The sequence below is a fragment of the Cryptomeria japonica genome, chromosome 3, assembly GCF_030272615.1.
Source record: "Cryptomeria japonica chromosome 3, Sugi_1.0, whole genome shotgun sequence".
NCBI classification, from domain to species: domain Eukaryota; kingdom Viridiplantae; phylum Streptophyta; class Pinopsida; order Cupressales; family Cupressaceae; genus Cryptomeria; species Cryptomeria japonica.
The window spans coordinates 215,556,466-215,582,415 of record NC_081407.1 but is presented as its reverse complement, the minus strand read 5'-3'; positions in this window follow the sequence as shown (position 1 = coordinate 215,582,415).

Here is a 25,950-nt window from a genome sequence, read left to right as displayed (position 1 = left end):
CTCCTGTGAGTGGGAAGTCCTCCTGTCGCCTCGGTACTTGAATATCTGGATCTGTCAATGGCACTGGTCATCGTCGTGCAAACCATCTCTCATACTCCTCTATCATCCCAGTGTCTGCCACATCTGATCCCCAATCCCACGGTCTCTGTTGTAGCTATGAGAAGTCCGCATATGGTGTGTGTGGCTGAATCATACTCCCCCGCTGACTTGTCTCTCTGTGAGATCGGGCAAAGTGCGCAGTCCTCCTAGGTACATCCTGCCTCTCTCCAAACTATCGTCTGACTCTCTCTGGAAGGTACAACTCAATCATTCTCTGGTGATTCACTGGTCGCCCAATCAAATACCTCTCTTATCTACAATAAGGTAGCTCCTCACCGTCATCTGACCATCCCGGACAATCATGATATGGCCTCCATATGAACTCTTTCAGTCGGTCTAGCTCATGTCGCCAGTACAGTATGTATCCAAATGGACCCTGTCTCAGTGCTCCCCCATAGGAGTACACATATGGTCAGTGTGGTACTACCTGTCTATCTATAATCAGTCAACATATGGCTATGTGCTCAAATGACCATACCTACAGCAGTGTAACTCCACAGCTCAATGTCTGAACTCCCTGATATGCTATCTGATGCAGCTGAAAATATAGCATAGCCAACACACATGGTCCCCATGCATAGACCATCCCCTCTGTCACCATCCGCTCTAGCACTCTTCCCCATCCAATAGGGAATCCATGTCCTTGTCTGTCTCCTGCTAGTAGGCATGCTATCACCATGGCTATCACCACATATCGTCGATCATACTTTGATGCCATGGTCTCCCAGCCAATATCCCTCTCCACAATATCCAGATCATCTGCATCGCACTCAATTAGTCTACACAATGCCTCTCTCCCTATCACTGGGTCATACTCTATCATCTCTCCATGAATCGGAATGCGGAGGATACACCATACATCCTCCAGTGTCACAGTCGCCTCTCCAGTCGCCAGATGGAATGAGGAGGTCTCTGAATGCCATCGCTCTGCCAATGCGGTAAGCAGTCCTGTGTTTGCCCTAATCTCGGGCATGAATGTGACATAGTATATCCCAAGTCCTACTAGTGTATCTCTGTCTGTGCTCCTGAGTCTATGTCGTAGCATGAAGCAGTCAGGTCGGTTCTCTCATGTGATCAACGGATACTGTCGACTCTGCATCACAATTGGGGCATATTTTGTCAGTTTTAGGGTTTGCTCCTATGGGTTGCATTTCCTCATTTTCATGTCTAATCAAGGTGTGTTTCATCTAATCTGACCTATCCTACCCTTATCCCCTTTTTCCGGATCATTTGCATGTCATTTTGACTAAAATTAGGGTTTTGCATTGCACAATTGCGCCTGTGTAAGGTAACCTGCACCTGTGTCAGGTAACCTGTTCTTGTGTCTCCCTACACAAGAACAAAAGACCCCACACAAGTGCATGATTCGCCCTACACAAGCGCAGGAGTCCTTTTCTGCATCCCCTGTGGGCCCTGCAATGTCCCGTAAGCAATCAAAATTCATGAAATTGAAAACATGGGTTTTTGAGATCCATACCACTGCTCCTGCATCGTCTGGTTGTCTGTATGTGCATACACGTTCCTTGAGGTGATCCACCATTGGAATGTTCACCATCTATCTGCAAGTGTCCTTGTCCAGAGCAACAAATCCTCCTCTTTGTCTAGTGCAAATGAGTTCTTTTCACCCTCTTGGTCTCATTTATAGATCTTTGTTAGTGCATAGATGGACGTGCATCCTCTTCATCTTATGCTGGTCGCGGTCTTTTGCATCTTAAATTGATTGTCCTTCATGCATCCGATATCCGATTGTCAGTCCGTTCAATCCTATCATTTTTATTGATCAATTGGCCTCTTTTCTGCATGTTTTTGGCCAATTCCTCGAGGGGGCATGCATATGTCATTATTATCATCTGGGGCATTTTCATTATTGTTCTTTGAAACAATGCTTAAAATCGCATTGTCTCAAAGAGGGGCAAAATGTAGACACCTAAAAATGGTCAACGCTTGCGGAGTCATACTTTAACATTTGCGCATTACCTCATTTTAGGTTTTTGCATCGCATTAACATTTCTCCTATGATTTGTACTTGGTCTTTATCATTTGCAAGCATCGAGTTATTCTTCTACATTCTTTGTTCATCCCGCTCTCAAATTTGGTCTTGTCAACAACACTATCCAGTCATGATTTTAATCGATCTTATCCTATTGCATCAATGTGCGTACTAATTTGTCATCATTTTGGACATCATCAATCCTAATTAGGGTTTTGTCCTCCTGTCAATCTTGCGATCGATTTGTCATCGATCGTTGTACTCTTATCAATCTTGTTGATTTATCATCAATCCTTCAATCTTGTTGTTTAACAATCAATTTGTCATCGGTCGTTGTCATGTTCGATCTTGTCATTTTGTGATTGATTTTTCATCAATCATGGTCATTTTCAATCCTGTCGTCTTGCAATCTATTTTGTCATCAATCCTTGTCCTCTTGTCAATCTTGTCATTTTAGGATCGATTTGTCATCGATCGTTATTTGTCTCAATTATGTCAATTTGGATCAATTAGTCATTGTTCCTCGTCAATTGGTGCATTTTCTCAATCAAATCATTTATCACATTGGTCATTTATCAATTTAAAATCATGATTGATATCAATTATCTTCAATCAAGACCTAATTGTCATTCTTGCATTGTTAATTCATCCTCTAGGGTTTCGTGATTTCATCATTTAACCTGGTTTGTTATTTCCTCCTTTAGGATTAATAAATTATTTATCCTAAGTCTTCTTGTCACAATAAAATGTTCATTTAATTGGCTAATTATTCCTCTTTGTGAATTAATTAATAAATGAAAGATTATTAATTAATTTACCTAATTTCTAATTTTCTAATTTCTTAATTCCTCATTTCTAATTTTCTAATTTTCTAAATTCTTAATTTCATTTCCTCCTATTTCCCTCCTAAATTCATGGGAATGACATAGAAATTTGTCATAATTTGTCATAATTGACAATCAATCAATTCTTGACATAGAAATTTGTCATAAATTGTCATAAATCATCAATCAACAAATTTTGCATAGAAGGTGCATAATTTGTCATAAATTTGTCATAATTGACATAATTGATTTGCAATTTCCATTTGAATTGAATCATGCTAATTTGATCATTTCTCCAATTTATCTATAAATTGGATGATCTTCATCAATCAAAGCTAATTGGTAATCAGACTATCGAATTTCTAGTCAATCACATTTCTAGTACTCTTGATCAATAATCTTGTCTACTTGCTTTCAATTATGTGTGTGCACTTGTATGTGAGATCCACAACCAAACCATTTGAAGAGGAAAGAAGAACAATGGAGCCGCATGAAGGAGCATTCAAATCATACCTTTGGTTTGCTTAATTTCTAGTTTTGAATGTTTCTATTTCATGTCTCTATTGAGTGTTGTTTAGGATAGATCATTGCAATTTTGCTTTCGTGATTGGGCTAGATTAGTATGTTTATAATGCTTGTGATGATTTCGTATTTCCTAGCATTCACAAAGTTCTTAATAAGTTTAATTATTGTACTAAGCGGTTAGACACTGATTCACCCCCCCTCTCTTAGTGTCTTTGGGACTATCATTGATTCTAACATAATGGAGCATGAATATGTCTATGATCTATTTATCTTTGTAACACCCATCTCCATCAGGATGCTGGGCTCAACCCTCATGGGAACCACATTTTAACCCACATGTTGTATTTTACTTTTCTTGTATCTGCACATGAAGAAAACAAATTAAAAAAAAATAGTGCATATTTGATTTCTTGTTGATGATTTGACCTGATATTTGCTGATTTGCTTGACACTTTTCAATATGAATGAAAGCAAGGCCTCATTAGGTGACCAAATTTAGCTTGTGCAAAAATTTGGTAATAGATATCACTGACAAGAATGGGGTAGTAAAACCGAAACACAAGGTAGTTGAGGATTTAGGTTTCATTGATATCCTCCATATGCCAGAATTCTTAGATGAAACCATCGGCTATGTTCTTAGCAGGGTTCATGGTGAATTTATGTGGTTGGACTCAATTTTTAAGATTACTAAGGAATTTATAAGGGCTATTATTGGTTTACCATCCACCGACACTAGGCGTGACAAGAAGATGAAAATCCCTAACAAAGAGGTTATGAGCTTAACCGACACAACATTCGACAACAGGTCACTTAGGGTCAATGATATAAAAGATGACAATGTTAAATTTGCAAGTATGTTCATTGGTTATAAAGTTGCTCATACTAATAGACTGAATTTTGTATCTAGCTTATGCATTCACAGTTCTCATGAGATGATCTTGAATAATGCTAAAATTGGTGTTTGTGAATGGGTGAAAGATGAACTAATGGAAAATATGAGGAACCTTCATATTTGGAAATCTACTAGTATGTCTAATGCTTTATTTCTCAAAAGAGAATCGTGGTATTGGACATAAGGATTTTGCATTTGATATCCCTGTTGGAAGATAGATAAAGGAAGAAATTACTGGCATGGGATTTGATGGTGATGAGCTGGTGAAAGACTATTTCAAGAATTTCCAAGCTAAAATGAAACAAAGGGAAAGGATTCCCCAAAGAATTATGGATAAATATGATAAAAAAAATATGCTTTGTAGTGAAAAGAGATGAAATTTGGATGGAGGCAGTTAGACCTAGAACTATCTAGATTACAAAGATAGGATATGAGGTGGATTCACACATCTTGGATTCATATGCTAAAATACTCCTAGATGCTCCACCAGAACCGACAAAGGAGATATTTGGTAATGTTGAAACTATAGAAAGTGGTGTTGCTATGCAGAAGCAAAGGAAGAAAAGAGATAAGATTATGAAAGATGCTTCAAAGTTTGTTGTTGATGTTAAGAAAGGATTACTTGGACTTGATCAGATGAGTGGTGTTGTTGAATAGCAACCAGTAGCACATGTTTCACCAGTTGTTACCTCATTTGAGACTGATAGTGACAAGGCTGCAAAGTTCAAAAGGGTAGAAAGGAAGAAAATAAAACCCTCTCCAACACCTACTCCATCTCCAAAGAAGAAACCTAAACCTAAGGTACCGAATACTCTTTCACTAGAAGAATTTATCAATGAAATTACCCAAGATGGTAACCTTGGTAATGTGAATAAATTTTATCATTCTTTCAATGATTCTGATAGGGAAACCATAGAAGAAAGTATTATTTTGTATCTAGATGTATACAAGAAGGTTCTTATTGAAGTTGTAGATTATCTACCTAATGATTTGTACTTAAGATTAGAGGCTAAGAGAATGTTTTTATGGAGTTGGACAAGAAATTAAAGATAGAAGCTCTACTAGCTATGCATCCTGTTAATTCCAAGAAAGAAATTGATGACCTAATATCTAAAGCCAATAGGACTATTTTTGTGAGTGGTCACCGACAAGTTAGTCTTATGGCCAGGAGAATGAAAGAAATAGCAAATCAAACAATAGATAAGTTGGATATATTTTTTATTGGGAAAGAAAAGAAAGAAGAGAAGGACAGATAGAAAGTCGATAAGTATTTTGCTAAGGTATATCAAAAAGTTGATAAAGGTAAAGGAAAAATTGGAAGTGTACCTAATATTACGGTCAAGGATAACCTTCCTCCACTGGCACAGGACACCCCACCAATAACTACAGAGGCACCAAAACAACCTGAAGAGAAGGTAGAGGAAGAAAAAATAGATAATGTTGATCCAAAGTTAGATATTATTTTTACCATGAATGTGGAAACTCAGGATTTTCATATTGTAATGGACAAGGAAACAAATGAAGGTAAGAAATCAAAATCCATCCCTGATGATACTCAGCTTAATATTGAGATATCAGTAGAAGTAGAAGCAGAAACTAGAACAAGGCAAGGACATAATGTAGAGAAACCGGTAGAGAAAGAACATGAACAAAATATATCTGAACCGACGGATAGTAAGACAAAAGGTAAGGCATAAAGTAAGGTTGTGGACAAGATAGAAGAAGTGGTTGAGATAACTATACAGACATTCGTAGAAGGAAAGAAACAAATTGTAGAACCAAGTACCTCTACCATGGATTATAGACCAACAAATGATACACATGTACTTTTAGATTCAATAAAGAGGATTGCAGAATGCAATGCCTTATCATTTAAGGCTATTAATGACACTTTACCAATTTTGAAATTGATTGCACTGACATGTAATGTTGATCATATTGATGGATCTTTAGGTAAATTGGACACATTGTCCAAATTCATTGCTTCTAACATTCAAACTGTGGATAAAATAAATGAAGAGATTGTTAAGGAAAGAGTGAATAAAGAGAAAGATGAATTCTTTGATAGGACAATTAAGGATTGTACATGACAAATTGACTCTCTGTTACCGACACTAAATTCCACCATTCTGAAATACAAAGAGTTGTACAGGGAAGCATGTAATCCTCACAATCTAATTGAGAATATTGATAAGGAAATAAGGAAAATACAAAAAGAAATTGATGATATAGCTGATAATATGATAGGTTCTTTGGAACTTACTTCAGTTTTTGATCTGGAAATGGCAATTTATGAAGAGAGGATTGAGAAATTAGAAAGGGAGAAAGCAAGGCTAAGGATGAAAACCTGGGAGTTGAAGAACAAACTTGGTCCTAGATTGGACAACTTATTAACACACTGGAATGAGCTAGCTAATGCATCTATTCAAGGCAATAGATCACCGGAGCAACAAATGAATTATCTGATTGAGATGATCCGATAGACAAAGACCATTATTTCTGATAGCACTAAGTTTTTGCAAGGTCTTAACTTGGTTTTGGCAGACATTTTTCAGATTGTACATAACCGGTTACAAGTTTCTAGGTAAATTTATAAATTCCTTTGATTCTTTTGACATCCTTTGTCATTGATGTCAAAGGGGGAGTAGTGTATGAGAAAATGTATAGAAGGAGATCATTTTCTCAGGGGGAGAACACTCAGTGTTTGGACTTCATTTTTGGATATCAGTTTTTGGTTTTTCTCGTGAGTGTTGCCATCAATGCCAAAGGGGGAGATTGTTGGCATTATAAACTCAGATGAGAATGGTTGATGTTGTCATTGATGGAAACCAACAGGTAACATGGTTCATAGGTTATACCGACAATACACATCACATATGGGCACTGACAACTACAACAAAGATCATTCACACCAGCATCCAGTTACACCGGCAACAAATTATACCAACACTTCAAGCCGACATGGATATAATTTTTGTTTATGCGAAATAAATTGTAATGAATTAATTATTTGTATAGCCGACATGATGTATTGTAAAGACTCATATATGTATGAGATCTTGCAAGTCATTTTGAAATGTAACTAGTTAATGAATGCAAGAGGTATATGAGAGCAGACAAGTATATATGCATTTTGATGTAATGATTTTATGAGTGAATAAGAGAAGAGCAGAGTGAAGCAAGGTTTATGGTAGAGATATCAGACAAAGCTTAAACTGGTACTGAATCAAGCATTGCAAATGCTATTTTGAGTAGTACATTATCATTAGATTTAACCATCCAATTTTTTCGTCAGTGGGACTCCATTTTGTTGTTGAGAAGTGAGCTATAGGCTATTGGCCTTCCTGCATGTGCAGGCCCCTATTGTTTAAGTAATATTTATTCATATTGGCCAGTGAGTAAATATTGTGGGTCACAAATCCCATTGAGGTTTTTCCCCTACCGGGTTTCCTTGCCAAAATATCTTGTGTTATGGTGTGTATTGATGTTGTCTCTCTTATTTCTTTTTTACTGCATTATTATTTGTTTATCGGTATATTAATTTCACTTGTAGAATTGCAAATAAGTTTAAATCTTTCATCTACTGGTCAGACACTGATTCACCTCCCTCTCAGTGTCTTTGGACTGATCAAGTATCTAACAATAAGATCATTTTGGCAATTGATTTTCGGTATGTTATGTGTATGGTGATATGTTTTGGTGTGACTGGGTGCAATTTCACATGCGCATTTTGCTTTCAGACCAATCGATAGCTGACTAAGGCAGAGATAAAATATTTAGCAGAGCAGAGATAGTTAGAGATTAATTTTAGGATAATCAATGAACAACTGAGAGGTAAACGAAGCAACTTAACAATTTAATCAGAAAATCAATGCAAAGAAACCATACCACATAACACCATGATTTGTCCATGGAAAACCCAGAAAGGGAAAAACCATAGTGGGAATCCTACCCACAGTCAGATGATACTTCTACAGAAAGTATGTGTTATAATGAGGGGCCTGTACTTGCAGGAAGGCACACTTCCTAGAGTGTACTACTCATTACAAAAGAGTCTCACTGACTATAGAGAGGCTACAACCTTCTCAAAATAAATGGACAACAATCCAATAGAGTGAATTGTTGGAAATAACATCTACCATGCCTGATTATAGTTCTGGTTAAGCTCAATCCCGATGGACTAAATCCTCTTTTGAATTCAATTCAATCACCAATGATCGACCAACTCCTCAGCCTAAATGATATTACGATATTAGCACATTACATTCCTTGACCATGACCTTTCCAATAATAATGATACTTTACAAAGAGTTTCTACCTCTTATTTATACAAACACTAATGCGTAAACCAATTAGGTCGGCCACATAAAAGATATTACAATAAGATCATTACATAATTCCATTTACAATGATATGCCATGTCAACTTAAGATCAAAAGAATAATAACAAATCCATAAAACATCTCGAAGCATCTCAGTAATGTGAGGCCCTACCCTGACTCATCCTAGCATTTCAGTGATTTTCATGTTGAGACTATTATGGATGCTTTATTTTTATGCATTATGGATTTAGAACTTATATGATTTCTTGATTTGGATAACATTTATATATATGGATGCTTCATTTCTATGCATTATAGATATAGAACTCTATATGATTCTAGAATAGGATAACTTTGTGATGATGTATGTCATTATTGGATTTGCATGACTTTACTATGATGATAGAAATAGGGTGCATGTCTTATGTATGGATCAAAATTATGAGGAATTATGATAATTACTTATGTGGATTTATTTTGATACAAGATATATTGATTTTGTTTAATGTCAATTATATGCAGAGTGTTTGACGTGTATTCTTATTCATGTGTTTAAATATTATATGAGGTTATTTGGAAGTACTAATGTGTAATTGAGATGCACAGGAAATTTATCCATGTGACCATGGAAATATTATGGAGAATCAAACCTAGACCTATGTACATGCATAAAGCTAGGGGTTGTCTATTTGGAGAGACTACACCCCATATGTATCGTATTTTATTTGTAATAGTAAATGATGCATGTGTGTTAAATTGAATTTATTAATTTGTGTAAATCCAACAAGAGACAAATTTCATGTGTAATTTTGTAATGTATTTTATTGTGTCACTTGACACATGTGTTGATTTATGTCTTGAATTTTGACTTGTCTCTTGAAGGGAGTTGTTTCAACCATAGCTTTTTCAAACATTTGAATGTGGTTCTAAATTTTCCTTGGGCAGAGAGTCTTTGGAGTGTTCAACATAGATTTGACCCGAAATTTAACTTCAGATGGGTTTATAAGGGGTCAAATGGACTCCTAGGGGTAGTTTAAAGGTGTTTCCTAAAGTCCATAAGGTATACCTATGGGTTAGGAGTATTTTTAGGTATGTGTCTACTCCCATGTGACTGTTTAGTCACCTCAAAAAGTGGGTTTCTTAAGGTGAGCGAAAATTGAAATTAGAAGGTGCCATCTAGGTTAGATAACCTTCCTTTTTTATGAGAGATCATTTTCCACTTTTTCTTACTTTTTCCTTTTTCAGTTTTAGAAACCTGTGAGAACTCTCACTGAGGTCTTTCTAGGCAAGGATGAGAGATTTTGTGGGTAATCACTGACTCTCCATTTTTGAAGACTATGCATTTTGAAAAGTTAGTTTTTGGATTCGAAATTTGGCTAAGTGTAGAAGGGAGGATTGTGGATTTGGGTTGTTCATCCTCAAACTAGTTCTAGAATACCTTTGGGTAGATTGAAGGTTGGTTCATCTCTTTTCTTTTTACGTTGCATGTCTATGTTGGAAAGTTTTGTTGTATGTGAAAGTGATTCTCTTGTATTTTCTTTTGTGAAAATTATTATTATGTGATCTGTCTTTTATTTTCTTGTATGCATTTTCTGTGTTTTGGGAGTAACCAAGGCCTTCTACTCTTGGGAGAGTAGGATGGTCTTGTGGGTGGTAGAACTTTGATAGCCCTCGAGTGAGAGGTTTTTGTTATGAGAGTGATCTCAAGGGGTGTATATGTGACCCTTGCTGCATGGTCTGGTTTGTGCATTTGGGGGTCATAAGGGGAGAAAATGTGGCATGAATGCCTTGGGGGGCATAAGGAATGTGGGGTTAATGAACTTATGATATATCTTTGTTTGCCATGAGGTGGCTTTGTGAACTACCATTCTTGCAGTCTCCTCAAGGTATTTGGTCCACTACCACCCATGTAAAATCATCACATTTTGTGATGGAGTGTAACCTTGGTTGGGAAAGTGTTTGCTATATGTTTTTCCCTTGCTTGTTGTGTTTGCATGTTTGTAACCTGTCTAGTGCTTGGTTCTCCAAGCTTGGGGCTGGCTTCTAGTAAGCCTAGGCTGGGAGGTGAGAACTCCATGGTCAAGCCTTATGATTAAATTGTAGGTTGCTTGGAATGGAAGGAAAAATTCAAGCTAGGAGTTGTTGTTTTTATTTGGGTTGCAGAAAAAAAAATAAGAAAAGGGATGCTATATTTTCAATTGCAGGAATGTAAATAAAAAGTTGCATGTTGTATTTACCTTAAAGAGAAAATGTATCTATTTTATTCAAAGTCCTCATTTAATAGAAAAGAGAGACTAGTTGGGTATATCACCCATTTGTATTGTTGGCTATATTGTATTTTAAACACACTTTAAAGAAATGCATTAATTTTATTAAGTATTATTTTGTTGCAAAAAAAAAATGAAATGTTTATCTTGGATTAAGTTCCCTATAGTTACTGAAATAATATTTGTAGTATGCATGTTAGTTTTGATAATAAAGGTTCATTTTATCTCCTTATGCATATTGGAAAAATGGGAAATGAGTAAAGTAGAAAGCATGTATGTTAGTAAGCTGGAAATAAAACATTTAGTCCTATTTATGGAAATGCAAATCTCATTTATTAATTCTGTCATTTTCCCTTTTATTTATTTGCAGAAAATAAATCTAAAAATTAATATGTCTATTTCTAAGATTTATTTCAATGCTTTCTAGTCTAAATATAGTTGCTATTTAAATTTATTTAATTCTGTCATTTACTTATATGCAGAAAATAAATCTAAAGTTAAATATTCTATCTCTGATTTTAGCAATAAGGTATTTAAAATAAAAATAAATAAAAATGCATTGATTTAAATATGAATATTTTAATCAATCTGTTAAAAAGTTCAAACAAAAATAATATATATTGCATAGTAGAGTTAGCCCTAAATTTAATATGCATCCAATATATATATATATATATATATATATATATGTATGTATGTATGTATGTATGTATGTATGTATGTATATGTATATGTATATGTATATGTATATGTATATGTATATGTATATGTATTTATATTTATATTTAAAATATATTTATATCTATATTTAAATGAATGTATTTTTACATTTTAAAACCAAATAAAAAAAAAAGAGGAAAAGAATCTTTAAATTTTTAAATTTTTTATAAAAAAATAAATAAACTATTTGGGGGGGAGCCGAAGGGCCGAACCACTGTGTGGACACACAATGGATGGCCCGCGGCCTCCACTGTGTGGACACACATTGGGCGGCACTCGGCACTGCCGCCGCTCCCTCCCCTTCTTCAAGCGCTCCATGGTCGTCGCCTCCTGTGACCTGCAAAACCAAACACTCCTCTGCCCTGCACAATAAGAAAAAGATTATAAAATGTAAGGGGCATTTTATAATATATTTTAGCTAGGGTTTCATGTGTATTTTTATAATAATGTGAATATATATATATATATATATATATATAGAGAGTTAAAAATATAAATGTATAAGTCAAATTGTAGATTAATTATTTTATTAGGTGTTTATATTATATATATGTTTTTAATAAACATATGGATATATTTAAAAAAATGATGTTTTAAATTCTAATTTTTTTGGAGTTTAATCTTTTAGGGAATTTTAATAGCTATGTAAGTTATTTGGCCATAGGAGATTATTATTTTGGTTCACCTAAATATAGGCTATTCTAGACTAAATTTTATAGGGCAATTTACATTATGGATTTAATTGACCCTTTAGTCGAATTAGATTAATCACATTTTAATTATTGTTAAAATTAAATATAGGCATTAATAATCTAAGTGCTAGGACTAATTTATTTAGTTCATAAAAGCAATTAATGGATATTGGAGATTAATACTACCTTTGTCAATTAATTTAGAGATTTTTGGTTAAATTAATTTATTGATTAAAATTGATGAGATAATAACTAACTCTTTTAGTATCCCGCATTTAATTTAAATTATTTTCGCTTACTTGAGTTAGAGATTAGAGTTGACTCAAAATATAGTTAAGACAAAACTTGTTAGTGCATTTTGTATTTGCAAATTTAATATTATTAGGTTGTTATTTTTAAAAAAAAATTATCCTGTTCGTGCCCAAAAGTTTGGGCATGACAGGTAATGTGTAGAGTACACGCTAGCATAATACGAGTCCATAACCTAGATAAGTACCAGACCTATTCTGGGTCCACCACGCAAAAGCAAAGTCTTCAAGCATGATCAGCAAACATCTTAAGCATCATGAAATGTATGAAGAAGTTGCACCAACACCAATTGTGCATCCTATCACAATTAATCAATGAAAGCTTTGTCGGTAAATCCTTAAACCAATGTTGGTAAGGGTTTACGAGAGTGAATGATAACATCCAATTACCAAGCCAATACCAACTGACCAAAACATGCTCATGGAGCATACTTCACTGATCCAAACATGTCAAAAGTGTCCAACAAATAGTCTCTTCTGTCGGTAACACTAGATCTTCTACCGGTAACCTATCTGTCGGTAACCATCCATATCAATTAGTGTTGACATCAATGCAACAAATAATTAATTCATCCATAATGCCAACAATTCAAAGCCTAACTAGAACTCATCTTTCGATAGTCAGATGTTGATTAAGAGTCATTTCATTGTATTTACACATTGTAAAAAAATGGCAAGTCAGTGAGACTTTGTTGAGGGTTGTAGCCATTCAGGCAACTTAATTTGAGCACTGAGCTCTAGGCAGTGAGCCTAAATGCAAGTGCATTCCCATCTATGTAATATTTATTGGTGTAGTCACCAGTGAGGAGGGACCTCAAGGAGATCAGTCAAAACTGGTCAGCAAGAGTAAACACAATAGAAACACATAGATATGATGGAGGAAATGCATAACAGATAGTTCTTATTTAATGAAGTTAATTACATCTAACCGGTAACAACCAGGTTACAACATACCGACACATAGGCCTGGTAGAATAGGTCACACTGGGACCTTGAATCGAAAGATCTATCTTATAGGCACAATCTATCTATCTAATACTCCTTAATTCTTTGATTGATTGATTCTAAAGCATGATTACACACACACACACACACACACACACACACACACACACACACACACACACACACACACACACACACACATATATATATATATATATATATCGATCCAAAGGGTCCGGTTGGCCCAAAAGGATTAAAACACGAAGAACAAGACCTAACATGCAAAATGAACAAGGTCGGCCTCCACTAAGAGGTTCCTTCAGAAAATCCAAAGGATGAAATGTAGAAGGTCGGCCACATGCCAAGAAACATTGAGATCAACATCCAAGGATTCACAAGCTTCAGAATGGGTTCTTTTAGATCACTAGAATATGTCTCAAGGAACCGGTAACAAGAAATTGTCAAGGAAACTGGTAGTGATATCTTGTCAGAAAGTGATCCAAATGAGATACGGTTTGAAAGAAAGAAATAATGATCGAGTTTTCAAGTATAATCTAACTCCATAGGAACTAGTGAGCCAAAACCAGGACACACAGAAAGGAAAACTGAAATTGGAAACAAAACATAAATATTTTTGGTTGAGGCAAGATTGCTGTAAATTGGGGATGCTCTTGCATTGGACATCCAGGGTTAATAAAAAAAGTAATCCTCTCACTTTTCTATGGTCAGAGGGAAACCAAGGCGGTCTACCTCTTCCTAAGAAATTCAAGATAAATCTTCCACTAGTTTGTTCTTCCACTTCACAAGATATTCTTTGTACTGACTGCTCTGGGTACTAAGCCCAATTCTACTATCCAAAATTTGTTCAATCTGATCTAGTTCGTTCTAGGGCAATTATTTCTCCAAGTCTACAATACTGTCCTCATCGAATTTTGGTTCATGGTACTCATAAAGATCTATAATGTTGAATATAGGTGAAATACTTAAACTATTCGGTAGCTCCACTTTATATGCATTTCCAAAACTGAACTTTCTCAAGATCTTATAGGGTCCAAACTTCTTCATCTACAACTTATTATAAGTTCCAACTGGGAATCTTTCTTTTCTCAAATAAACCATCACTTCATTGCCAAATTAAAATTCCTTATGTCTCCTCTTCTCATCTACCTTCTTGTATTTTCTATTCATGTCTTCTAAATGTTATCTAGCCTGAATATGCAATGCTGCTATGTGATCTGCAAATTCTTCTGCTTCTGAAATCTTCTGGTCTTCGCTGCTAATGTCTCTCAATTATGATATTCCTTTAGGATGCATTCCAGTAACAATCTCAAAAGGTGTTTTTCTCGTACTTCTATTCACTGAATTGTTATAGGCAAACTATTCTTGTGCAAGGATCAAATTCCAACTTCTAGTTTTATCTCCTACTAAACATCTTAACAAGTTTCCTAAACTCAAGTTAACTACTTATGTCTGTCCATCAGTTTGTGGATGAAAAGTAGAACTGAGCTTCAAATCTGTCTTCCTCTTCTTCCAAAGTATTCTCCAAAAATAGCCAACAAACTCAATGTCTCTGTCTAAAACTATGCTCTTAGGTATTTCATGCAATCGTACCACTTCCTTAAAAAATAGGTTTGCTATATACAATGCATCTGATGTCTTCTTACAAGGTATGAAATGAGCCATCTTTGAAAATATATCCACTACCACAAATATAGAATCATTCCCTCTTGGTGTCTTAAGTAAGCCAAGTATAAAATCCATACTTATATCCTCCCAAGGTCTTACCGGTACTGTCAAAGGTTTATACAATCCCACATTCTAACTACTACCTTTTGCAACTTGACAAACTCTACAACTCTGCACATATCTCTTAACATCCTTATGCATTTGGGGCTAAAAGTATTGCTCACTCACCAATGCAATTGTTTTATCAATGCCAAAATGTCCAGGTAATCCTCCACTATGCTTCTCTTTTATCAGGTTCTCTCTCGTTGAACTTTTAGGTATACACAACTGAACTCCCTTAAATAGCATCCCATCCTGAATGAAGTATGATGGTATTATGAAAGAATAAGTATCTAGTAGATTACTGAGAGGGGGGGTGAATCAGTAAATAGAAAAACTGATACAAACTTTCCAAATTCAAACTTAATCACACACAGTAAACTTCTCAAAGAAATACCACTTTCAAGATCAATACTCATAAGATTACCGGGTGATTGTTATAGCAACTTAATAGTAAACAACATTCAACTTGTAAACATCCAAATGTTTCATTCCTCAATGCTTCCGATTATCATACTTATCAGAAATAGCTAAGTAATTAATCAAATCAACAATAAGATAATAACCACAAAAAAATTCTCCACATGACACAAGTATTTATACGTGGAAAACCCAAATAGGTAAAAACCACAGTGAGATGGGACTCACAAAAAAATATTTGCAGTCTTTTGAAGTTTGCCTTGTTAGGAGCCTAGCCTGTTAAAGCTTTACAAAAAGTCTTGTTAAGAACTGATCCTGTTAGGAATCACCCAGTTAAGGGATTGAATACAAATACCTTGTTAGAAGAAAATACCCTATAAGGAGTAACCTTAGTAGAGGATTTGAGAATCCAATCTAATGGACCACCTTGTTAGAGGATTTAATAAGTAACGAAGCCTGTTAGAGCTTACCCAGTTAGGGGATTTTAGTTCTACTGTAATTGTAAGAAAACAACAAGAGTTTCTTGATCTGTCTAAATAGCACTACATTTGCTTGATCAGATCCATTTAAGCTTCTATCTACCTTTACTCAAATTGCAAACTCATTCTCCAGTTAGGAAACCACACACTCAATAGATTTCAGCCAACTCTTACCAACACCTCAAACAAAACAACTTCATCAACCTTAAATACAAATAAATTAGGTCGGTAACATAACAAAGACCTAATCTTCCCATCATCGAGATTACAAACAAGTCAATATAAGCATGACCGTTGGATTCCATAGCAATCTCATCACATCAATCAAGAAAACCTCAACCGCTCCTTGATTACCACCTCATCGAGCTCAGTAACTCATCACGTGCTTTGCATTAGATACAATACACTTTGCTCCTTCCCTAGACAAATAAACGTGTCAAAACATTTTGAACTTGTCTTCATACAATGACCTTACTTGTCACCATCATTACTGCTCAAATCATAAACCAACATAACCAATTCAACAACCTTAATCGGTTAGGGTTTAGCAAAAATAACTTCAGGGTTTACCAGTTAGATAACATAGAAAGGATTTAACCTTATACATTGGTTCACCGGTTCAACTCACAAACTTACATACCAGTTTACAATAACCTTTACAAAGTTCTTCCTATCAAGCTCTTCTTACCAGCTACAAGACAATATTAACAATAACAACAATATCAATAACAATATCAATATTATCTATTCAATTGACATCAATGACAATGTAACAAATAATTAATGCAATCTTCATGCAAATGCCAACAATATCGCCCTATCAATAACAATATCAATATTATCGATTCAATTGACATCAATGACAACATAACATATGATTAATGCAATATTCATGCAAATGCCAACAATCTCCCCCTTTCGCATTGATGACAATAAAAATATCAACATCATTGCTTGATGTCATGAATGTGAATAGGAATCCTATTTTATATTACCAAGTATTCACATACACTCTCTGTCTTCAGTCTGTCACTAGTTTTCCTGTACACATAATCACATAATTCTTCTCCCCCTTTGACAATAATGCCAAATTGAAAGTAAAACATGTCATGTCAAATTTTCACTGTGCATCAACAACATACTACAACTTGATGCTCCCCATGTGGAATACATCCACTTCTACATCAACCCTTGTAAAATTTTGCAAGTAGTTTAGGGACTAATGCACTTAGCATCATATTCAACTAACTTCATAAAGAGGGACAACCCCCAGTTGACTTCTAAGATACTCAAAAGTAGTCTTAGGAAGAGGTTTGGTAAAAATATCTACAAGTTGTTCCTTGGTAGAAACATGCTCTAAGATAACATCTTTACTCCGAACTTTTTCCCTCAAGAAATGATACTTCAATTCAATGTGCTTGGTTCATGCATGCAAAATAGGATTCTTAGAAATATTAATTGCACTTGTGTTATCACATAAGATCTTTATAGGTTCTGAAATATTCATCTTAAAACCTTCCAAAATGTGCCTTATCCAAATAGCCTATGTGGAATTCATATAAGTTGCAACATATGCAGCTTCAGCAGTAGATTGTGAAGTACAACTCTACTTTTTACTACTCCATGAAACAAGCCTTCCTCCAAGAAAAAATGCTCCACCGATTGTTCTTTTTTTGTCATCAACATTTCCTACCCAATCAACATCTGTATATGCCTTCAAATAAAAGTTTCCTCCATATGGATACCATAATCCTGTTGGCATTATGTGAACTGGTATAAGGACATAATGACATTGTATGTTGTCATTGATGTCAATATGTTGAAGAGGTGTGAATCGGCATATGTGAGAACCGATATAACACTGTGAATCGGTATTTGTTGCAAAGTCAAGTGGTGTGCTTGTTCATGATGAACCAGCATATAGTTATGGGAACCAACATATGGAAGTGTAGCTAGGAAATGTGGAAATCATCAAAGCAAGTAGTATTAGTAATCTAGCTCAATCACGAAAGCTCAAATGCAATGATCAATCCTAAACACACTCAATAAAGACATGAAAACAAGACATTCAAGATTGAAAACTAAGCAAACCAAATGTAGACTTGAATGTCTCCTTCATGTGGCTCCATTGTCCTTCTTTCTCCTTCAAATAGCTTTGTTTGTGGATCTCACCTACTAGTGCATAAGCATGATATGAAAGCAAGTAGACAAGATTGTAGCGCAAGAATACTCGAAGCGTGATTGATTCGACCAGGTAGGGATCTTGATTGAAGAAAATCATCCAATTTATAGACAAATTGGAGAAAAAATCAAATTAGCATGAAGAGATTCGAATGGAAATTGAAAATCAAGAATGTCAACTATGACAAATTTGCACTTTCTATGCAAGATTGATTGATTGATAATTCATGACAAAATTATGACAAATTTCTATGTCAAAATTGATTGATTGTCAATTATAACAAATTATGACAAATTGAAATGTCATTCCCATGAAATTAGGAGGAAAATAGGAGAGAATTAAAAAAATAGATGAAATAGAAATTAGGAAATTAGGAATTAGAAGTTAGGAATTAGAAATTGATGAAAATTAAGAAATTAGGAATTAAGTGAATTAATTAACAATTTTTTCATTTATTAATTAATTCACAAAGAGGGAAGAGTTAATTAGCCAATTAAATAAACATTTAATTGTGATAAGAAGCCCTAGGATAAATAAACTATTTAACCTAGAGGGAGAAATGACAAACAAGGTTAAATGAACAAATCATGAAACCCTAGAAGATGAATTAGAAAATGCAAGAATGACAATTAGGTCTTGACAAAGGATCATTGATATCGATTCGATTTGATCATGATTTTGACTAACAAAGGACCAATGCTTGACAAACGATTTGATTGATAAGTATGCCAATTGATGAGGAACAATGACAAATTGATCCAAATTGACATGATTGAGAAGGACGACAATCGATGACAAATCGATCGCAAAATGACAAAATTGACAAGAAGACAAGGATTGATGACAAAATAGATTGCAAAATGACAAGATTGATAAGAGAACAAAACCCTAATTAGGATTGACAATGTCCAAAATGATGACAAATGAGCTTGCACATTGATACGACAGGATAAGATTGACCAAAATCATGACAAATATTGCTATCGACAAGACCAAATTCGAAAGTGAGACAAATGAAGAATGCAGAAGAAAGACTTGATGCTCGCAAATGATAAAGACCAAGTGCGAATCATAGGAGAAATGTTAATGCGATGCAAAAACCCTAAAATCAGGCAATGTGCAAATGTTAATGTATGATTCTGCAAGCATTGACCATTTTTAGACGTCTACATTTTGCCCCTCTTTGAGACAATGCAATTTTAAGCATTGTTTCAAAGAACAATAATGAAAATGCCCCAGACAACGGACAATGACATATGCATGCCCCCTCGAGGAATTGGCCAGAAACATCCAGAAAAGAGGCCAATTGATCGATAAGAATGATAGAAAATTATAGGATCAAATGGACTGCCAAGACTGACGGAAGAAATGTTAGTGAGAAGAAATTAGAGAGAGGATAGTTAGAGACGAAGAAAAACTTGCTTTCACTAATGCACTTTGTAGGTGAGAACCTTTATTGAATGTAGCAAAATGGATGCGTAGCATCATGGCATTGAAGGCCAGAGTTGAAATGCAACCCTTTTTGCAAAAGACAGACACATCGCACACAAGGAATGAGTGAAGCATCCTAGGGTTCATACATCAAGGGTCGAGGTATGTGCAGCATTCACAAAGTGAACGTACTTATCACAAACACCCAAGGATATAGTTGCCCTAGTTTGTAACAATCATTCCACAAGCAACAATCACAACAAAAAAGAAAGGGACCATGAACCATCCCGGTCACTCTAAATCACTCAGTGACATCATCGAGCAACATAGGAACATGATCGAAGACACAGATAAATCAGTAAAAAGATAAGATGCACAAATTCCAACAAGTCAAAAAAACATCTTGATCTTCATTGTCAAAAGTTGAAAGTGCTGATAGGACGATCATGTTGTCTGGTTTCAGGACATGTGGTACCCCGTCTAAGACAGGACACAGTCTGGTTTGGAGTATACCACACCCTGTATAAGACCCATGATAGTAGAGACAAGGACAAATGATTTTGAGGTTGATTGATATGACAATTTTGATCAGTTTGAATGTTTGGTTTGATTGAAAAAGTTCATTTGTTAATGCGTGATTTGCAGTAAAGTGCAGTGTTTGTTGTCTACACCAATGTTTGATCAATTGTCGTTGGATGTATGCTCAACGATCTATCTATGCACAGAGGGGATATATTTTTTTTGTTTTGCTTTTCGAGTTTTTATAATTTTTTTGTGTTCATTTTGTCAAGACTTTATTTGACTTTTTTAGGGATTTTTTCAGGACATTATTTGATTTTTAGAGATTTTTCTCAGGACATTATTTGAATTTTTTTTTTAGGGATTTATTTCAGGACATTTTTTTTTATTTTTTTGGATTATTTCAGGACATTTTTCAATTTTTTTGGATTATTTCAGGAAATTTTTCAATTTTTAGGGATTATTTCAAGACATTTTTCAATTTTTTTGGATTATTTCAGGACATTTTTCAATTTTTTTGGATTATGTCAGGACATTTTTCAATTTTTAGGGATTTTGCCCCTAGTGTCTAGCAAGGCAAGGAATATGATAGGTGAATAAATAGGCTTACTGAAATGATGGTGGATAGAGGGAAGACAAAGGCCTTTTATTATGGAGACAATACAGATGCAATTTTCAAGGGCTATTGCGTGATGGGACAAGAGATTGGATATGACAATGTAAAGCAGGAACATGGCATGAGGGACATGTCAAGAGGTTTTTGAAACCATGTTTAAATTTTGCATCCTTATGTCAGATCAAGATCAAGGAATGAAAAAGAGTGTATGGATAGTGATAAGATATGGATAGGATAAGCAAGACCAAGAATGGATAAGGGACATGGACTGAAGGTCGGGGTAGGCTAAGGGATAGTGGCAGAAAGTTGCAATAAGATAGGGAATATGGATGAAAGAATGTAATAAGCAAATGGGTAAAAACCAAAAGCTATGATGGACTAAAAGCTGCAAACAAGATGCATGATGCTCATGAAGATCCTCAGCCTTGTCAAGATCAAAGGTGGAAAGAGGAAATGGATATGAGGGATGATAGGACAAGGAAGGGTAATAGGACATGAAGGAGTATAACATGGTATGATAGGATAAGGAAGGGCAATAGGATATGAAGGAGTATGACATGGGTTCGATAGGATAATGGAACAATGAAGGACAAAAGGATATGATAGGATAAAACCTACCCCCAAGTGTGGTGTGCAAGAAGTTCATAAATTACGCATGACACCTGTTTGCCAGGTTTTCATCACAGTACTTGCCCAAGGCGCCTGTTCGCCAGGTTTTCACCAGTGGACGAATTATTTTTTTGCTTTACTTTTTTTTTTTTCTTTTGTCTTTTTTTTTTTTTACTTTTTTGACTTTTTCAATAGAAGATAGACACATGATAGGGAATGGAAGAAGGACTCAAGAGTCTTTTTGTTTGGATAGTAGCCTTGAAAAAAAATGACCTATAAAAGTATGTTTAAAGACATTGGTAGGATAAGGACATGGAAAATGAGATGAAACTAAGGCAAGGATTTATGCAAAGGATGGGATCAAAGGGATCGAAGGATGAAAAATATGCATTGGATAATGGATAGGGTATTGGAAGAATTGGGCTTCAGTGGGTGGAAATGAAGGCAAGATCAACATTGTCACACCTTGAGGGGTGGTGGATTGATGGACAAAAAATGGATCTCAGATTGTGAGATTTGGATGGAGGAATAGCTTGGGATTTTGGGACATAAGAGCCCAAAATGGATGATGAAGGTGATGGAGGAACAAATTTGAGAGGTTTGGATGGAGGAATAGCAATTTTGGATGCCAATTTTGATGTTTCTTTAGGATTTTGTGCTTCAAGGAGCCGCTTAGGGATCCACATGGTTTTTTATTTTTCATGCTTTTGTGGTTCCTTGGAGTGCATTACTTGCACAAGGGATTTAGGAACCCATATATATTTTGACTTTGCTTTATTTTTCTCAGTGGGCCTTTGTGGCCTTTTGGATATATTTTTTTCTTTATAGATCATATTGTTCTTTGTTTTGACATGTCGATTATATTGGACATGTTGATCCTTGAATACATGTGGATTGCTAGACTTATGATGTTTATACTTGGCATCCAAATTGCTTGGAGGGGAAAAGGAATGCATGGATGGATATGAATGAAATGGAATTCTTTTGGATGGATGAAATTTACTCAAGGATGTGTGCCTTTGCTGACCTTGCATAGAGGACGAAGGAATATAAGGACCTAAGATGGATGGAAAGTATGATGGGGAAGGGATATGTTTGGATTTTGATGGAGGGATACCAACGTCTTGAGGAATTTCACTGAGGCCATGACCCTTAAGATCTTCTTTGATATGGAGGGGTTCTTTCTCATGAAGGTCTACTCCTTTGCGTTTATGAATATATTGACTTGTAGGATACTCTTTTCTTTGGGAAGAAGACGCGAGTCCATTATGAGGTGGATATGATATGAGAGAAATAATGAGATCTTGAAGTGGATCGGATTTCACCAAAGTGGAAGAACTCATTATGCATGTCGAGGGTTCATGAACATCTTGCACTGACATGTTAGAATCATGAGGGGGATTAGGATCATGAGAGGGACTAGGATTGTGTAGTGGACATGGTTCAATGATAGGCTCTTCAAGAGATGGAATGGGAGAAATAATGGGATCCTCAAAAGAAATGTGATCTTGGAGTGTATATGGAGCATTAGGACAAGGAGATGGAGGAACAAGTGGATCTTGTGGAGGATTTGAAGGAATAATTTGATCTTGACAAGGAGGAAGATCATTGGAATCCTCTTTAAAGGTGCTTTGCTCTTGACTTTCAATGGGATCATCATAAAGGATGGAAAGGATATCTTGATCTTTCTTAGGAAGTGGAATGTCAATGGAATTTGAAAGGACATTGTGTTCATGAAATGGAAGGGGACCGTTTGGGATTGGATGAACTGGGATATCTTGATCTTGCCTGGGGAATGGAGTGTCAATAGGACTTTGGATAGGATGGACAAGAATAGGGGAATCATCATGAGTTTCTGGGAACATGGGGTCCTGGTCAACAATTGGATGGGATGATAAGGTTTCGGGATCTTGATCTTGATTTTCTTTAGGACTCATTTCTTCATGCTCTAAATTATCCTCTTGACATGAGGTTGGACTTTGGATATGCATGGGGGATTCTGACAAGGGATCAATGGTTTGGCATGAAGAAAATGCACTTTGAACATTTGTGATGGATTCTGGCAAGGAATCAATGCTTGAACATGAGGAAGAGGGACTTCGAATGGGGTCCTCTAAAATAGGTAATGGAAATAAAGTGCATGGTGGCATTGGGTCTTGTATTTTTGAAACATGACAAGGATGTGCATCATGAATTGGATTATCTTGGCAATCAATTATGGATAGCCCTTGGATAATTGCATCCTTGGGTGTATTGTTTGATGAGGACAATATGGAAGGTTCTTGTGAAACTTCTAAAGGTGTAGGGATAGATGCCACTGGAGAGTGAATTTGTTTGTGGGGAGATGAGGCATTGCTAGACATAAGTGTATTATCTTGATCTTCCTCAAAGAACTCACTTGGTAGGTTCCTTAAGAGCCTTGCAATAAAGCCATCTTTCTTTCGAGGTTTTGACATGGTTGTATCTGGAATTTGAACTTGTTTGGCAAGAATTTGGTTCTGGTCTAATGTCATGATTTGATTTTGAACTAGATGTTGATCAAATTGGTTTGACATGTTAAAAACTTGGCTTTCGACGTGGAAATTTTTGAAACATTTTGGACATTTGTGATCTATTCTTCTCAATGTTTTTCACTCTTTGTTCCAGAATCTCATTTTCTTGAGCTAGTTTCTCCTCTAGTTTTTGTATTTGGACATTTACATCATCATGATCAGTTTGATCCAAGTTCTAAGACATGTAGATATTGGATTGACATGATTGATTGCTCAATTGTGATGGCATGGCTTCGTAAGAAGGTTGAGACCTCATTTCAACAAACATGTCACTATGCAATGCAACTAATGGGATTGACAAATGCAACCTAAAGGATGACAATGCAACTTAATGTTTTTGTTGTTTTTCAAGATTTTGACAAACTCATGAATGCAATTCTAAAAATGAGACCCTTAGGAAATTGAAATGATGTCTAGACCTCAAAGGACAAAAGGACCAAGTGACAAAAGGACAAAATTACAATGTCTCCCCTATATGCTTGGATACTAAGCTAGGTTTGACCAAATGACATTGATGACAAAAAGAGAAAAGGTTTGATAAGGTCTAGAGCTGGTATGTCTGATCGTTCGATAAGAGACCTTACATCAATTGGCTCAATATTTGGATTTCGACCTAGAAGTTTTCGAAACATTTTGGACATTTGTGATCTATTCTTTGCAATGTTTTTCACTCTTTGTTCCAAAATCTCATTTTCTTGAGCTAGTTTCTCCTCTAGTTTTTGTATTTTGAGACTTGTTTCATCATACAAAGTTTGATCGATATTGCCTTGTTGTTGGGTTGGATATAATTGTGATTGCATTTTCGGTTGATATGTCAAACTTTGTTGCATCATTGGTGCTTGGAACCTTGTTTCAATAGACATGTCACTATGCAAATGCAATATTTTTGGAATTTTTCAAGGATAATGTATGATATGCAACTAAGTGCAAACTAAATGAATGAGAATGCAACCTATGTTTTTGGTTGTTTTTCAAGATTTTGACAAACTTTTTGGAATGCAAACCTAAAAGAGACCCTTAGGAAATTGAAATGATGTCTAGACCTCAAAGGATAAAAGGACCAAGTGACAAAAGGACAAAATGACAATGTCTCCCCTATATGCTTTAATACTAAGCTAGGTTTGACCAAATGACATTGATGACAAAAAGAGAAAAGGTTTGATAAGGTATAGACTTCCTAACAATGACTTAGGGTTTATCAAAGATTTGGATTACTCAAGTATGACAAAACCTAGTTTTGACACTATATGAAAAGGGACAATTACTATGAAAATGACCCTAATATGATATGATAATGACCTAAGCTTAAAGAAGAGACCTAGGGTATGCAAATATGAATGTATGATAGTGGTATTACTCTAATGCAAGAGGACACATGCAAATGAATGACCCTTATTGATATGCAAAGGAGTATGACCTAGGTGAAACCTAACCTTGGTAATTGACAATGACTTTGCAAAATGCAAACCTAAGATGAACCTAAATCTAAGTGACATGAATGTTGAGACAAGATTTTGAAAAATGTTTGACAACCATGTTTGAAGGTGTTTTGAACTTTTTTGGATGAAATGTTCTTGTGTTTAACCTTGTTTCGAATCAATTTTTCTTGTTTTTGAAATGAGACACAATTCAAGTTTTGACAAGCAAAGAAGACAAGATATTTCAACTTAGACTCAAGAAAATCATGCTCATTCACACATTTCTTATGGTAGGCAAGGACATTAGGTACTTGAGAGGTAGACTTGTTATGGGATTCAAGGAGAATATGTAGAT